The sequence below is a fragment of the Saccostrea cucullata genome, unplaced genomic scaffold (assembly GCF_032062105.1).
Source record: "Saccostrea cucullata isolate Sc308-1 unplaced genomic scaffold, CSIRO_AGI_Scuc_v1 ctg1030, whole genome shotgun sequence".
NCBI classification, from domain to species: Eukaryota; Metazoa; Mollusca; class Bivalvia; order Ostreida; family Ostreidae; genus Saccostrea; species Saccostrea cuccullata.
This window is the reverse complement of record NW_026934139.1, coordinates 67,300-84,745: the sequence shown is the minus strand read 5'-3', so window position 1 is coordinate 84,745 and position 17,446 is coordinate 67,300. Positions and strand designations below refer to the sequence as shown.

Below are 17,446 nucleotides of genomic sequence, written 5' to 3'. Positions count from 1 at the left end.
AATAGTTTTTCATTCAAATCTTTTATCCATAATTCCACATGGAGTTTGTTGACAATGCCACAGTTTCAGCAATACTGGGATAGGAAATTATACTGTGTCCAGTGATTTTCTTCCATTTATTTTCAAACCTGTAGTTTTGTCTGCCTGTTTCGTGATTGTCCTTTATGGAACAAAATATTGGTTCAAATGGGCTACTCGCTCATTGCTGATATGATGTTCTGGCTCACTGTAAGAAATAAAAAAATGATGTCAAAAATAGTATTTTTAATTATGGAAATTGTTATGCTTGGTAAATGGTAATATTATAAAAAAATTATTATTCATATTTTTAATGAAAGATTACCTATAAACTGGAGTTGGTTGGAAAAACAGAAACATTTTTTTACTTAATTAACAACACCCTGTACAGACTAACACATTGACAAGTATAAAATATATAAACATAACATTTTACCTTAATGATAGCGGATGATCCATAAGTTAGGACACCGCATGAGAGGGCTGCAGTGGTACACCATATTATAGACTGGCCTTTAGAGCATCTGTCAGCTCCATCCCTATACATGTAGTTCCAAGTCTTCTCAAGTCTCCATTTAGCAGATATAAAATGTTCTATATTCTCCTTTATCTTGACTTCATGTGTCCACAATAACAGGAATACCTATATTCAAAAAATATACATGTTTGTACATCTGAGGAGCATTCATTGATTTGTCATGTTTATTTTTACATGTACATGAAATTTTTATGTGCCTGGATTGATAGATATGAGGCATATATTGTTTTTGTCCTGTCTGTTTGTTTGTCTGTCTGTCTGTTGTCAACTTTAACCTTTGCCATAACTTTTGAACCATGAGAGAAAGAGACTTCATATTTGGTATGCATACTCCACAAATGAAGCTCTTTCAAATGATACCAAGGTCATGACCTTGTGATCTTGACTTTGACCTATATGCTAAAAATATTTTTTGTTACCTTTGTTGCCACTGGGCGCATAGTTTTTTTTTTTTCACAAACACATCTTGTTGGAATATTGGGCATTCTTTAATCTGCATTAATATTTCATTAAATACTAAATAATTGTTTATGTGCAAAACATTTTGAGCTATATTAACTAGTCTAATGAATAATAGCATGACTATTTCCAAATTCAAGTATTGTCTGCATAATTATGGACCTTTGCAAAAAGTATTGACTTTTACATTTGATGGTTGACTTTGACATTTAAACCTAGGCTGTCCTTAAAAAATTGTTTGTTTGGAATTGCTGCCTCAGGGGTTTCAGACACAGGTGGGAGGGAGGTAAAAAAAAATTTTTAATTGAAGATAAATTTTAATTTTTTGATAAAAATCTCAGTAAACAATAAATACATTTTCTGACTTTTAAAAAAAATATATCTACCATCAACAAAAAAAATACCTATTTTTACATATATCTGACACTATATTTCAGTGTTTTGTATGGTGTATGTGATACATGTAACGGGCAAAAAAAAATTGATTAAATAAAAACAAAAATCTTTCTACTTTTGGTCAGTAAAATTTTTTCAGGAGGGGGCATTTCAATGAGGTGGGAGGCAATTCCAAACAAACTATAATTTTATTTTGGCCCTATGTCATGTACTGATGTATAGAATTGATAAAAGATAAGGAAACATTACTAGTGCAGTAGTGGTTATAGATAGTGTTTGGGGCACTAACATGTGAATGGTGGTATTTGAGGGTAGAGTGGTTGTCCGATTCTCTATGTGCTTTAATTTCTGCCGATTATTTTTGTACAATAATAAATGTTGACCTAAATATTTTTATTTCAAAACAGCTTCTGTACATTGTCAGATTTTTTATAGTGTAAAAGTAAGCTGTCAAGTGTAAAAGTCAGCAGTCCTCACAAATCCATAGTATATTAATATCACAGGAAATTGAGACAGTCTTAGCTCCCCTATTAATGCTACTATACTGTATACCCGATTTTGCCAAGACTGCATAAGTCCCTGTGGTAAATATGTACCTATTTCAGCTATCACGTGACAGATAAACCTACTGTATGTGTACATAAAAATGCAGATTTCATATTTTAGCGGCTTAGGCACAAAATTTAATGCAGTAATTTATGCAGAAGAATTTTAGATGTGAAGAATATGTGCATTACTTTTGTTGTAGTGTAGACTAGTGATCGAAATATTGAACTGTAAGTTGATGGGAAAAATTCCATAGAGTGTTCAACACCTTGCATGATGTTGCATCTCAGGTTAATTGTTTGGGTAATACATGGATAACAGTGTCTCAAATGATCAGGGCTCGACATTAACGCTTGTCCGCTTGTCCGGTACCAATGAAAAAAAATTTCGGACAAGTGAATATTGCTGGGCACTTGTCCGATTGGACAAGTGATTTTTCTATGTAAAGAAGTCTTCAAATAATAATAATCATAAAAAACAACTTATGTTAAATTTATCGAATACAAATGGAAGCAGTACATAAACCTGAATTTTGATCCCGATATGAATCGCTATGTAAGTTCACACTTGATCGGGATGGATGTTCATTAATTGCAGCCATACTATTGCATGGCGTGGATCTTATGACGTTTGTGAGTTTAAAATATATTTGATTGATTTTACAGATTTACTTGCGAACATTTATGCTGTTGTCAGGACAGGAAATCAAGATAAAATTTTGTTTTATATGTGTTTGTCTTATTTATCAATAACAACACTTATAAATAAATTATAAAGCACATTTAATTTTTTAATTGTTTTCAAGTTGACATAACAAGACATTCATTGAAAAAATTTCGGACAAGTGAAGTTGAAGTTCAGACAAGTAAATATCTTGGTCACTTGTCCGAATGGACATGTAGGAAAAAAAGTTAATGTCGAGCCCTGATGATATATCTATATTTAGACATGATTGAGTACAACTGGATTATGTCATGTGAAGATCAATGGATAGTGATACACGTATATACACCACTGTGGAATTGTATTAATTGTGTGATTATAGTTATATAATCCAAGATTCCTCTGACTCTAATCCCTGATTTTACATTATGACTCTTGCAGGTTACAATGTAAAAGCAAGGGTTAGAGTCGGAGGAATCTCGGATTAATAGTCATAGTGCCCTTTAACCCAGCTTGAATATTTATATTGTAAAGAATTGCTATGAAAAAATAATAGGTTGAATTTAGAGACAAACCTGGGCAGATCAGACGAGAGTTGTCGTGGGCATGGTAGGATGGGGTGATCATGGTGATGCGATTGTGATTCCTTCATTCGAGTGATCGTTGGCAGAGTAAATTCAGTATGGCACAGTTCACTATCGCCTTCTTTGGGTCAAAGAAACATTGTTGTACCGCTAGATAGATTTGATAGACGAAAACCCAAGCTTTTTCCGCATTTCATGCTTTCCATGTTTCCGAAACATCCACTTTGTCGATCTCCACTTTGTTGACATTGCCGAAAACGGCGATAAGCAAATAAGTCGTAAAAATATACACTGAGTTGTGCTGTGGTTCGATTTTAATGACATTTTAGTCACAATTTATATTATTTCATATCAAGTATATCTATACAATAAGTTTTACGGTAAAATTTAATCAAAAAATCATCGAAAGATTTTAACGACATACACGAACGTAAAATTCATTTACGTCACTTGGAGTTGCGCGGTGGATTCAAAATCGTCAGTTCCATACTCCCTTAAATAATTCTTTATGTGGACTTTTACTGACTTGATATATTATCATAGTCTATAGGTAATTCATTATAAATTTTAAATCGAAATCGAAAACTTCGTTCAAAATAATTGTTAGGGTTCCATTCAGGGTGCCTTTTTTTATGCTCTTGTTAAAATTACAGACAGTGACAAATCCCAAAACCCTTTTTTATTTCTTCAGTCACATGCATTACCATTTTTTCGAAACTTGCAGAACTTTTCAATTATAAATAAAATAGAAATGAGGTCTAGTAGAAAAGGATTATCACTTGAGAAAAAAATTATAAAAGGATTATCACTTGAGAAAAAATTTATAACACGTTTTTAATATATATTTTTTGGACAAAAAGAATTTGGAGCTTTAAGCACATTTAACTTAATTTATTTGTTCTCGAGTTGTTTTTTTTTATTAATAAATATTGTTGAAATATTAGAATATCGCTTAATTTTCTATTGAACAATGCAATAGCCCATTGTATAGATGGAAAACATTTTAATTTTTAAAATACATGTAATAAAATTTAACTGATCACATCTTGTTATTTTAAATATTTTGGCTGATATACCGTGAAATACTGCCATGGGACTCGGCATTAAAATAATCAGTCTTAAATTTGCCATATATATCTAAACCTTGCTAGCCGAGGATTTCCGATCAAAAATCTACTCTAGTGCATGGTGGAGATGTGAAGCATATCGGAACCCCATTGGCTATAGCGAAGATTGCAGAATCTTTACCTACAGGTACATGTGGGCTACTAAAAAATCAGCACGTTTAACAATAAAAAAAACTTGGGAGTGTTGGGGCTGTAGGCGACTTTGCAATAAATTAATAAAAAAGAAAAAAAAAACATCGAAAAGAAGTTTTTCTTTGTAATGGAATTTTTACACATTTTTAAAAACAATAGAATAGTTAAACAAACGAGTCCAAGAACTCCTCGGACGGAGCGATCATTAGTAGACATTTTCCCGATGTTGTCCTATAACAATTCCGATTATTTGTGGAGCAAATATGACAGTACTATTTAAAATGTTTCTATGAAAATGCATTAATTGTAGCTGCATTTATTGAGATATATAGAAAGCATTGACATCAGATTTCGTTGACACGATGAACTTTATGAACATGCAGGGTCGATGTACACGAAAACCTGTCCACTTTAATTAAGAAAATTCATTCAAACTTGCAGAAAAAAGTCTAATTAATAACATGATAAACAATGAAATTAATCAATTACTCAGGATCTATCAGGAGTAAATGCGTAGCACAGGGGCCGGTAACATACTGTATTTGATTTTACGTAATCACTATATGTATACATAAAGAGTCTTTTTTTGTATATATATATAGTGATTACGTTAAATCAAATTCAGTATGTTACAGGCCCCTGTGATGCGTAGTGGATATACAAATTTTTCACTATATATACATTTGCGATAGCCCATGATATTACTATAGTATTAAGAAATGCTAGTTAACGACAGAAAAAAATTAATTGATTGTGTTTCTTAAAGATATACACTTCTGACCGAAATAAATGTTCATGAATATAGATCAGACAGGAGAAGAAAAAGACTATTTCAATATTTTGACTGTATTCTTTTTTCCGATTATTTATATTCTACTTTTAATTTCCGACATTACATAGTTTACTGACAATTTATAGTTTTATTTTCCGATATTTATTGAAGGGTACATTTCAGGAAATAAAACTGTGTCGGAAGACTTTCTTAATTGAAAATTTAAATTATTATCTTTGAACAATACCGGCAAATCATTGACATAAAAAGCTTTATTTTCTTAAAAAAACAGTTTCATGTTTGTCGGACATCACTGACATAATATAGTACAAGTGATGCTGATATTCTTTTTCATTGATCGATTTTTCATAAACTTGGTAGACAAGATCCGAAACGCTAAGCATTCCTGTGGAAAAATGACATGCTAAATATATTTTATAATCAGTCCCTTTATTTAACAAGCTAGCTGTTGATCGAAGAAAAAATGCCGGAAATACTAAATGTAACTAGTGCTAATTGTAACGGGGACCGTTACAGATGTTCCCCAAACGCTCCCCACCTCCCTTTTGGTGCCATATTCCCTGTAATCTCTATTAAATAAGAATTACTTTATGGAATTTAGACTTAATGAAAGTCTTCCAGAAAAATACAAAATATATTTAAAAATAGGCATTGCACGCGTCTTCATTTGCGTAACGACCATATTATCTTGTCTACACTATCTAAAATTTTAATATACTTAATAATATCAAAGCATTTAATCCATAAGTATTAAAAAATACACTCATTCGAATGTAATTTAATTTTACTCATTTTCCGTGCACGCACATGCAAGCACGTGCATAATGACTACACTTTCTTCTAGGAGTCCCCTATATTTATCTATGTTCTAAATCCCATCCTGTTTCGTTGAAAAACAAAGGAGTTATAGCCATTTGAATTTTCAGCCAATCAGACTGCAGCACACATACATGCGTGTGATTTCATAAATTTTTATCTTTATCGTATTGAAGGGTATCTAAATGAATGATATATTTTAAAATTCCAAACATTTCGTAAAAAAAACAAAGGAGATATAGCCATATAAAGTTTAAGCCAATCAGATTGCAGCACACGTGCATGCGCGTGATTTCATGAATTTTTTCCTATATCATATTTTAGGATATCCCAATGCATGACTATGTTTCAAATTTCAATGCATTTCGTCAAAAAACAAAGAAGATATAGCCATTTAAAGTTTCAGCCAATCAGCTTGCAGCACGCGCGATGCGCATGTTTTCCTGAAAATTCTTATATATCATGCTGTAGATCTTCATAGTGTAGGACTATGTTCAAAATTTCAAAGGATTATGACGAGAAACAAGAAAGATATTGAGACTTTAGTTTCAGCCAATCAGAGCGAAGCGCACGTGCATGCGCGTGAGATCTTGCTATTTTGACCATGCCATCTTGTCTATACTACTAATGTATCCTTACATTATGAGTTTCAAAAAATTTCATCAAAAAATAGAAACGTTACGGCAATATCCATTATATTGGTCATTTCACGTGTTGCACGTGCGCGCTCTTGCAAGCACGTGCGCGCAAAATGACCTTCGTTCGGCAAGTCTACATAACATGCCTACTGACCCTAAAAAGGTTTCACCTAAGTCGGATGTGTAGTTTACAAGATCACTCGTGGACAAAATTTTCCCAGGAAGAAGAAAAATAATAATAACTAGATACGATCTCGTTGCGAGCAACGAGTGGGTCTTCCGTCCAATTCTTGATGAGATAAGAAAAGATTTTGATTGCGATTTTCATTCTAAAATAATGATTTACCACAATCTGTTAAAAGATATTGAACATTAAAGACTTTAAAAAACTGGCCTTTTGCCCCTTACGCCCCCTAATCTTAGGAATCAGTCCTTTTTATTCAAATCATCTTAAAGCTCTTAAGATTTTGAACATTTTGTGTTCAACAACTATTCAGAAATTCTTTTTCGTTTTTGAGATATTAGGAAAAGAAATATTTAGGGGCCAAACCTTCAACTCCTTAATGGGGACGTTAAGCAAAAAATAAAAGGTTGCATATTGTTCAGAACATTATTTCAAACATCTTTTGTTCAATATTGCTTATCAAAATATTTCTCCCTCTGGAGATATAAAGCATCAAAGATTTTGCATTCTTGCCCCTTGTGGCCCCTAATTATGTACCATGCGACATGAAAATCATCATATATAGTTGTAGATGGTTGAGATAAACATCTTTGCTTCAGTAATGTATTACAAAATATTAACTGATAAAGAGTTATCGATTGAAGACTCTTGGCCCCTAATTTGAGTGCCCAGCCCCTTTTTCGGGATCTCATCTTAAAGATCTTAAGATTTTGAACATTTAGTGTTCAACAACTGTTCAGAAATTCTTTTTCGTTTTTGAGCTTTTAGCAAAAGAAATATTTAGGGGCCAACCCTTCAACTCCTTAATGGGGACGTTTAGCAAAAAATGAAAGGTTGCATACTGTTCAGAACATTATTTTGAACAACTTTTGTCCAATATTGCTTATCAAAATATTTCTCCCTTTCGAGATATAAAGCATCAAAGATTTAGCAATCTGTCCCCTTGTGGCCACTAATTATGTACCATGCGACATGAAAATCATAATATATAGTTGTAGATGGTTGAGATAAACATCTTTGCTTCAGTAATGTATTACAAAATATTAACTGATAAAGAGTTATCGATTGAAGACTTTTGGCCCCTCTTGGCCCCTAATTCGAGTGCCCAGCTCCTTTTTCTTAATCTCATCTTAAAGATTTTAAGAGTTTGAACATTTTGTGTTCAACAACTGTTCAGAAATTCTTTTTCCTTTTTGAGCTATTAGCAAAAGAAATTTTTAGGGGCCAACCCTTCAAATCCCTAATGGGGACGTTTAGCAAAAAATGAAAGGTTGCATACTGTTTAGAACATTATTTTGAACAACTTTTGTTCAATATTGCTTATCAAAATATTTCTCCCTTTTGAGATATAAAGCATCAAAGATTTAGCATTCTGGCCCCTTGTGACCCCTAATTATGAACCATACGACATAAAAACCATAATATATAGTTGTAGATGGTTGAGATAAACATCTTTGCTTCAGTAATATATAACAAAATATTAACTGCTAAAAAGTAATCAATTGAAGACTTTTGGCCCCTCTTGGCCCCTAATTTGAGTGCCCAGCCCCTTTTTCTTGATCTCATCTTAAAGCTCTTAGGATTTTGAACACTTTTTGTTAAATACCTATTCAGAGATTCTTTTTCGTGTTCGAGTTATTAGCAAAAGAAATATTTAGGGGTCAGCCCTTCAACTCCTTAATGGGGACGTTAAGCAAAAATTTAAATGTTGCATGTTGTTCAGAACATTATTTTGAACATCTTTTGTTCAATATTATTTATCAAAATATGTCCCACTTTTGAGATATAAAGTGTCAAAGATTTAGCATTCTGGCCCCTTGTGGCCCCTAAGTATGTAACATATGAAATTTAAATCATAATATACAGTTGTAGATTGTTGAGATGAATATTTTTTCTTCAATATTGTATAACAAAATATTGATCATTTAAGAGTTATCGAAAAAAGACTTTTAGCCCCTTTTGGTCCGTAATGTGATGAGTCAGCACTTTTTCATTGATAACATTTTAAGGATCTTGTCATTCTGCACAAATTTTGTTCAATATGTTATTACAAAATAATTATACTTTAAAAGATTTGATGCAAAATGTCTTAAAAAATCAGTCATGATTCGAGTCCTAAATTTTGACCCCTACCGAGCCTCCATAATAGGCACTTCCGGAAAATATCATGACCCAGGTGCAACATGGCAACATGTCCTCTATCATCCCTGAAAATTTCAGCTTTCTAGCTTGAGCCGTTTTTGAGTAACGCGACAGACACGGAGGTCCTCTAAATTTCGATCAAAGGGCGATAACTCTCGACTGAAAAGGAATTTCCAAAAAAGGACTTGCCGGAATTAACTTCAGATGTCAATGTATCAACCATGAAAATTTGGGTAAAATCAGTCGAGCCATCCCCGAGAAATCCTCTGCACAAATTTTGTAAGAAGAAAAAAGAAGAAAAACTAGATACGATCTCGTTGCGAGCAACGAGTGGGTCTTCCGTCAAATTTTCGATGAAATTCATCAAAAGCAGGAATTTATCGTAATATCCGATTATCGTATTATCGGATCGACTTATACAGCGTAAAATAGAATTCCGGTTAATCTGATCGACTTATATACCGACAAATAGGAATGTTCTAGAATAATGACGTCACATGCGCAATTAGGATGCGCGTACGGTTCAAATATTCAAAATGGAGGATATCAATATATAAGCTGTCATATCATTGGTTGACCAATCACAGCCATCGTTAAATGTCCGCCATTGTAACTAAATATAAGTTGTTTACTTCTAAAACGCGAGGACATGTTCTGTCAAAACAGAATGCTTATAGATATGAGCTAATAGTTTCTGAATTAGTGCATTAAAAATCACAAGAAATATACCGTTGGAAACCTCTCAAAAAGATCTATATGATATTTTAAAAAGTTTAAAAATCGGTCTAGAAATGAACCATATAGGACGTTTTACATACATCAAAGGATATACATCGAAGATCAAAGAGATCTAAAGAGTACCGTACTAACCGCAAGATTGCAGATTGTTATGATAAAGTATTTGCTTCAGTAAAGAATCAAAATATTGCATTTTGGCCCCTCTAGGCCCCTAATTTTGTGACAGATAGAGAACATCACACAATGTGTTCTGAAACCTCTCAGAGGTCAAATTAAGTAGGATTTAAACGATTAAAATTTTTCAAAAAATTTAAATTGCTTCCAAATGTAAAATCAAGTATTATATATGCATTGTGACAGATAGAGAACTTCATACAATGTGTTTTGAAACCTCTCAGAGGTCAAATTAAGTAAGATTTAAACGATTAAAATTTTTCAAAAAAATTTAATTGCTTCCAAATGTAAAATCAAGTACTATATGTGTATTGCAACAGATAGAGAACATCATATAATGTGTTTTGAAACCTCTCAGAGGTCAAATTAAGTACGATTTAAACGATTTAAATTTTTCAAAAAATTTAAATTGCTTCCAAATGTAAAATCAAGTACTATATATGTGTAGGACTCCAAAGTGCGATGGGACTCCAAAGTCCGATGGTCACGCCAAAGTCCGATGGTCTACGCCAAACCCCGATGGTTTGAAACGCCAAAGTCTGATGGTGCAGAAAACAATTAACGTTTATGACGTCATAATACTAATGCGCCAAACTACAATGCTGCACCAAACCAAGGATTTAAAAAAGTTTTAATAATTATCATTATGCGAAAAGTAACCCTTTACTCTCCGATAAGTGCGAAACTAACCCTAATCGCTCGAAAAGTGTGTATGCCAAACAACTACATATAGATTTCTAGATATCTTGGTGGGTGCGATACTAACCCTAATAACTCGACTAGTGTGCAAAGACTAACCCTAAATCAAAGCAATTAAAAGCCCACAAAGGACTCACCCTAATCAGTTGATTGGTATGCGAGGACAACTCCTAATATCTCTGAAACATGTAAGCAATACGCAAAATAGATAAAAGCGTATCATGATAAATTTGGAAAAATGGCATTTGAATGCAGGAAAACAACGTCAAGGTTGACGTCAGATAATTGTGACGACATAAATGTCGATTGTTCCTCTGCACCATCGGACTTTGGCGTGTCAGACCATCGCACTTTAGCGCAACGTGTCTCATAGGAAACGAGCCATCGGACTTTGACGTGACCGTCGGACTTTGGCGTCGGTAGAGACAGCGAGCCATCAGGGTTTGGCGCAGACCATCGGGGTTTGGCGAGACCATCGGACTTTGGCGTCACCATCGGACCTTGGAGTCTTACATATGTATTGCAACAGATAGAGAACAACATACAATGTGTTTTGAAACCTCTCAGAGGTCAAATTGAGTGAGATTTAAACGATTTAAATTTTTCAAAAAATTTAAATTGCTTCCAAATGTAAAATCAAATACTATATATGTATTGTGACAGATAAAGAACATCAGACAATATGTTTTGAAACCTCTCAGAGGTCCAATTGAGTAAGATTTAAACGATAAATTTTTCACGAAATTTAAATTGCTTCCCAATGTAAAATCAAGTACTATTTATGCATTGCAAGAGATAGAGAACGTCATACAATGTTTTTTGACACCTCTCAGAGTTCAAGTAGAGAGAGATTTAAACGATTTAAATTTTTCAAAAAATTCAAATTGCTTCCAAATGTAAAATCAAGTACTATATATGTATTGTGACAGATACAGAACATCATGCAATATGTTTTGAAACCTCTCAGAGGTCAAATTAAGTAAGATTGAAACGATTTAAATTTTTCAAAATATTTAATTGCTTCCAAATGTAAAATCAAGTACTATATATGTATTGCAACAAATAGAGAACAGCATACAATGTGTTTAGAATCTTCCCAGAGGCCAAAAAGAGTGAGATTTAAACGATTTAAATTTTTCAAAAAATTTAAATTGCTTCCATATGTAAAATCAAGTACTATATATGTATTGTGACAGATAGAAAACAACATACAATGTGTTTTGAAACCTCTCAGAGGTCAAATTAAGTAGGATTTAAACAACTTAAATTTTTCAAAAAATTTAAATTGCTTCCATATGTAAAATCAAGTACTATATATGTATTGTGACAGATAGAAAACAACATACAATGTGTTTTGAAACCTCTCAGAGGTCAAATTATGTAAGATTTAAACGATTTAAATTTTTTGAAAAATTTAAATTGCTTTCAAATGTAAAATCAAGTACTATATATGTATTGCAACAGATAGAGAACATCATACAATGTGTTTAGAAACTTCCCAGAGGTCAAATAGAGTGAGATTTAAACGATTTAAATTTTTCAAAAAATTTAAATTGCTTCCAGATGTAAAATCAAGTACTATATATGTATTGCGACAGATAGAGAACATCATATAATGTGTTTTGAAACATCTCAGAGATCAAATAGAGTGAGATTTAAACGATTTAAATTTTTCAAAAAAATTAAATTGCTTCTAAATGTAATATCAAGCGCTATATCAGATTTCAAAACACATTGTCTGATGTTGTTTATCTGCCAAAATACACTTGTATACATTTTGTTACATTTGTAAGCAATTTAAATTTTTCAAAAAATTTAAATCGTTTAAATCTCATTCAATTTGACCTTTGAGAGATTTCAAAACACATTGTTTGGTGTTCTCCATCTGTCAAAATACAAATTTCATCTTTGAATTTTCATTTGGATGAAATTTAAATTTTTTGAAAAATTTAAATCGTTTAAATCTAGCTTTATTCGGCCTCTGAGAAATTGCAAAACACATTGTATATTGATCACCCTCTGTCGTAACACAGATATAGTATTTAATTTTACAATTGGAAGCGATTTAAATTTTTTGAAAAATTTAAATCGATTAAATCTCACTCAATTTGACCTTTGAGAGATTTCAAAACACATTTTATGATGTTCTCCATCTGTCTCAATACAAATATAGTACTTGATTATACATTTAGAATCAATTTAAATTTTTTTTAAAATTTAAATCGTTTAAATCACACTTTATTTGACCTCTGAGATGTTTCAAAACACATTGTATGTTGTTATCTATTTGTCACAATACATATATAATACTTGGTTTTACATTTAGAAGCAATTTAAAATTTTTTGAAATTTTTAAATTGTTTAAAACTCACTCTATTAGACTTTTGAAATATTTCAAAACACGTTGTATGATCTTCTATATCCGTCAAAATACAAATGAAGTATTCGACATTTGGGAGCAATTCAAATTTTTGAAAATTTTAAACCATTTAAATTGCATTCTATTTGTCATTTGAGAAATTTCAAAAATCACCATATGTTGTTATCGATCTTTTAAAATGCAGATGTATCATTTAGGAACCATTTCAATATTTTGAAAAATTTTAATTGATTAAAAGTCACAATTTTTGACCTTTCAAAGATTTCAAATTATGTGGTCTTATGTTTTCAATCCTTAAATATGCAATAATAGTTCTTATTTTACCTTAGAAAGCAATTTAAAACAAAATTGAAAAATCTAAATTGTTTCAATTTCATTATATTTGACCTTTGAAAATTTCCAATTACACTGTGAAATAATTTTTGTTTATATCAGAGGACACAAGCTAAAGATCATAAAGTACAGTCATTCTCACCAACCGCAAGCGTCCTTCACAATGAGTTTGACATGTTCTGTCAAAACAGCATGCTAATATACCTGAGGTAATTGTTTCTTAATTAGTGCATTAAAAATCACAAGATATATACCGTTGGAAAGGTCTTACAAAGATCTATTTGATGGTTTAAAAATTTTTAAAATCGGTCAAGAAATGAGCGAGATATGACGTTTTACATACATCAAAGGATTTCCACCAAAGATCAAAGACATCTAAAGAGTACCGTCTAACCGCAAGGATCCTTGATAATGAATTTGACATGTCCTGTCAAAATGAAAGGCTAACTTACCTGAGCTTATATTTTCTTCATTATTACACGTACAATAAAAAGAAATATACCGTTGGAAAGGTCTTGAAAAGATCTATCTGATGGTGTAAAAAAATTAGAAATCGGTCAATAAATAAAAAAGATATGAATTTTTAAAAGAAAAGTTCTAAAAGTACATTTGCACTCTAATGTTAAAACACACTTGAGCTTATAAAATGTTCATTTTTGTACTCACATACAAAACAAATACATTTTTGGAAAGTGCTTGCGAAGATCTATTTGATGACATAAAAAAATTGAAATTGGATTAAAAAAAATTTTTTGAAAAATTTAAATTAAAAATTTGAAAAATTTAAAAAATTTCTTTAAAATTTAAAAGCCTGTTACAAATGTAGAGTTCACATTTAATCATACCTGAAAATTTCAAATCTCTATTTTGCGTAGTATTCTCAATGAAGGACGGACAAAAATTGTAGAAATTACGTCATATTTCACGACCGGAAGTAAAATTAGAAAAAGTGAAGGTATTGGATTGAGCCATAAATGTTTCCTTTCATCACCGAAAGTTTCATATAGATCCACTGTACCGTTACTGAGATATCAGTGTAGGAAAAAAAATAACTAGATACGATCTCGTTGCGAGCAACGAGTGGGTCTTCCGTCCAATTTTTGATGAAATGAGATAAGATTTTGACTGGGATTTTCATTCAGAATAATGTTTTTTAGGTAATTGATGTTGATTTGTGTAAATTTGTATTTGGACAGATGGAGAACATAAAACTTTATGTTCCAAAATCTCTTTAAGGTCAAATAAATTATCACTTAAACAATTTAATTTCTTTTAAAAATCGAGGGCTATATTTTTTTGACGAATAGAAATCATCAAACAATGTGTTTTTTAAATCGCTCAAATATTAAATAAAGTGAGATTTAAACGATTTAAATTTTCAAAAAATTTAAATTACTTCCGAAATTTAAAATCAAGTACAATATTTGTATTGTGAGATATAGAGAGCATCATACAATGTGTTTGAAACCTCTCAGAGGTCAAATAGAGTGAGATTTCAAAGATTTAATTTTTTTTAATAATTTAAATTGCTTCCAAATGTAAAATTATGTACTACATATATATTGTGACAGATATAAAACAACATACAATGTGTTTTGAAACCTCTCAGAGGTCAAATTAAGTAAGATTTAAACGATTTAAAATTTTCAAAAAAATTAAATTGCTTCCAAATGTAAAATCAAGTACTACATATGTATTGCAACAGATAGAGAACATCATAAAATTTGTTTTGAAACCTCTCAGAGGTCAAATAGAGTGAGATTTAAACGATTTAAATTTTTCAAAAAATTTAAATTGCTTCCAAATGTAAAATCAAGTACTAAATATGTATTGCGACAGATAGAGAACATCATACAATGTGTTTTGAAACTTCTCAGAGGTCAAATAGAGTGAGATTTAAACGATTTAAATTTTTCAAAAAATTTAAATTGCTTCCAAATGTAAAATCAAGTACTATTTATGTATTGTGACAGATAGAGAACATTACACAATGTGTTCTGAAACCTCTCAGAGGTCAAATTAAGTAAGATTTAAACGATTTAAATTTTTCAAAAAATTTAAATTGCTTCCAAATGTAAAATCAAGTACTATATATGCATTGTGACAGATAGAGAACTTCATACAATTTGTTTTGAAACCTCTCAGAGGTCAAGTAGAGTGAGATTTAAACGATTTAAATTTTCAAAAAATTTAAATTGCTTCCATATAAAAATTCAAGTACAATATATGCATTTTGACAGATAGAGAACATCATACAATGTGTTTTGAAACCTCTCAGAGGTCAAATTAAGTAAGATTTAAACGATTGAAATTTTTCAAAAAAATTTAATTGCTTCCAAATGTAAAATCAAGTACTTTATATGTATTGCAACAGATAGAGAACAACATACAATGTGTTTTGAAACCTCTCAGAGGTCAAATTGAGTGAGATTTAAACGATTTAAATTTTTCAAAAAATTTAAATTGCTTCCAAATGTAAAATCAAATACTATATATGTATTGTGACAGATAAAGAACATCAGACAATATGTTTTGAAACCTCTCAGAGGTCAAATTGAGTAAGATTTAAACGATTTAAATTTTTCACGAAATTTAAATTGCTTCCAAATGTAAAATCAAGTACTATATATGCATTGCAAGAGATAGAGAACGTCATACAATGTTTTTTGACACCTCTCAGAGTTCAAGTAGAGAGAGATTTAAACGATTTAAATTTTTCAAAAAATTCAAATTGCTTCCAAATGTAAAATCAAGTACTATATATGTATTGTGACAGATACAGAACATCATACAATATGTTTTGAAACCTCTCAGAGGTCAAATTAAGTAAGATTGAAACGATTTAAATTTTTCAAAATATTTAATTGCTTCCAAATGTAAAATCAAGTACTATATATGTATTGCAACAAATAGAGAACATCATACAATGTGTTTAGAATCTTCCCAGAGGCCAAATAGAGTGAGATTTAAACGATTTAAATTTTTCAAAAAATTTAAATTGCTTCCATATGTAAAATCAAGTACTATATATGTATTGTGACAGATAGAAAACAACATACAATGTGTTTTGAAACCTCTCAGAGGTCAAATTAAGTAGGATTTAAACAACTTAAATTTTTCAAAAAATTTAAATTGCTTCCAAATGTAAAATCAAGTACTATATATGTATTGCGACAGATAGAGAACATCATACAATGTGTTTTGAAACCTCTCAGAGGTCAAATTAAGTAAGATTTAAACGATTTAAATTTTTTGAAAAATTTAAATTGCTTTCAAATGTAAAATCAAGTACTATATATGTATTGCAACAGATAGAGAACATCATACAATGTGTTTAGAAACTTCCCAGAGGTCAAATAGAGTGAGATTTAAACGATTTAAATTTTTCAAAAAATTTAAATTGCTTCCAAATGTAAAATCAAGTACTATATATGTATTGCAACAGATAGAGAACATCATATGATGTGTTTTGAAACATCTCAGAGATCAAATAGAGTGAGATTTAAACAATTTAAATTTTTCAAAAAATTTAAATTGCTTTTAAATGTAATATCAAGCGCTATATCAGATTTCAAAACAGATTGTCTGATGTTGTTTATCTGCCAAAATACACTTGTATACATTTTGTTACATTTGTAAGCAATTTAAATTTTTCAAAAAATTTAAATCGTTTAAATCTCATTCAATTTGACCTTTGAGAGATTTCAAAACACATTGTTTGGTGTTCTCCATCTGTCAAAATACAAATTTCATCTTTGAATTTTCATTTGGATGAAATTTAAATTTTTTGAAAAATTTAAATCGTTTAAATCTAGCTTTATTCGGCCTCTGAGAAATTGCAAAACACATTGTATATTGATCTCCCTCTGTCGTAACACAGATATAGTATTTAATTTTACATTTGGAAGCGATTTAAATTTTTTGAAAAATTTAAATCGATTAAATCTCACTCAATTTGACCTTTGAGAGATTTCAAAACACATTGTATGATGTTCTCCATCTGTCTCAATACAAATATAGTACTTGATTATACATTTAGAATCAATTTAAATTTTGTGAAAAATTTAAATCGTTTAAATCACACTT

At 30.8% G+C, this 17,446-nt stretch overlaps 1 long non-coding RNA gene across 1 annotated transcript; it reads right to left on the bottom strand.

Annotated features, from left to right (window-relative positions):
• Positions 1 to 39: 39 nt before the first annotated feature.
• Positions 40 to 3,256, bottom strand: LOC134240029 (uncharacterized). Its single transcript, XR_009986340.1, has 3 exons — positions 3,196 to 3,256; positions 455 to 661; positions 40 to 226 (listed from the first exon to the last, which is right to left on the bottom strand). It is a non-coding gene; the product is annotated as an uncharacterized LOC134240029 (long non-coding RNA).
• Positions 3,257 to 17,446: the final 14,190 nt, after the last annotated feature.